Below are 1,094 nucleotides of genomic sequence, written 5' to 3'. Positions count from 1 at the left end.
AACGACTGGTTACCCCTTTGTACCCTTTGCCTTTTGTCACGTCGATGACATCCATCATTTCATCCTGCCCAAACACCTGGTTCACAGGAACCTGCTGCTCCAGCCTTTCTTGGGCTCAGTCTAGCTTCTCAGCCACAGTGCCTCCACTCACCTGGATCTCCATCAAGTGTGCCTTCTTCTGGCACATAGAAAGCAGATGCATCTGACTGTGGGCAATGATGCGGATGACCTGGCAGTTCTTCTTCATGCTGCTGAAGTCCTTCTCCAGCTGCTTCTTGCCTGTGTNATCCTGCCATTTCTTACAGTACTTGATGAAAGCCTTCTTTTAGACTTGTGCTAATCCTTATAGAAGCACCTTTTACACTCTTTGCTGATGTGCTCAGCAAATACAGTCTTGAAGGTTCGGAGGCCTCGTGGGCTCTCAACATATCCCACAATGCCCACAACCACCACTGGGGGTCGGGGTGGGGTGGGGGGTGGGGAGTGTTCCACAATGGTCACAGCCTCCACAACTTCTTTCTTGTTCACCTTAGATCCTGGCCTATCAACTTCCTGGACTATGTGGGTCATGGCAGCCTTGTACCCCAGAAAGGCTGTGAGGTGAACAGGCTCAGAAGCCTCATCCTTAGNAAAGCTCTTCACTTTCCCAGGATGCCAGCTGCTATGCTTTCGAGGCAGGAAGCCCAAGGACCCATGCCTGAGAATTTGCTGTGAGACATCTCACTACCACAAGCTACTNATAGGGAGTGGAATCTACTTTTGAAGTGGTATGTGAATGACTGCAAATTCACATTTGAAGAGGAGGGACATTAGAAGGTTTCTGTGACAACTGCTACTCTTGTCCACACCAAATAAGCAGGAATCCATCTAAGAGAACTCCTAAAAACTGTGGTAANGATGCTGAAGTGAGGTTCTCCCCGAGTGATGTCTTCTAGAGGGGGTGCTGGTGGGGAAGGATTCAGTTTACTTTATGGAGATGATCAATGGAAGTTGACTGTGCTCCAGTGTGTCCATGAGAAACTAAATCAGTTGTGTTTCTTCTTCCTCCTCCTCCTGTCCTCCTTTTTCTGCAGCAACAGTGGGATGTGTTTTCC

At 48.7% G+C, this 1,094-nt stretch overlaps 1 pseudogene; it reads right to left on the bottom strand.

The window, feature by feature from the left end:
• Positions 1-719, bottom strand: part of LOC110294121 — a 2,493-nt pseudogene extending 1,774 nt beyond the window's left edge.
• Between the last annotated feature and the right edge of the window lie 375 nt (positions 720-1,094).

Source organism: Mus caroli, chromosome 5 (genome assembly GCF_900094665.2).
Source record: "Mus caroli chromosome 5, CAROLI_EIJ_v1.1, whole genome shotgun sequence".
NCBI lineage: Eukaryota > Metazoa > Chordata > Mammalia > Rodentia > Muridae > Mus > Mus caroli.
This window is presented reverse-complemented; position numbering and strand designations above follow the sequence as displayed.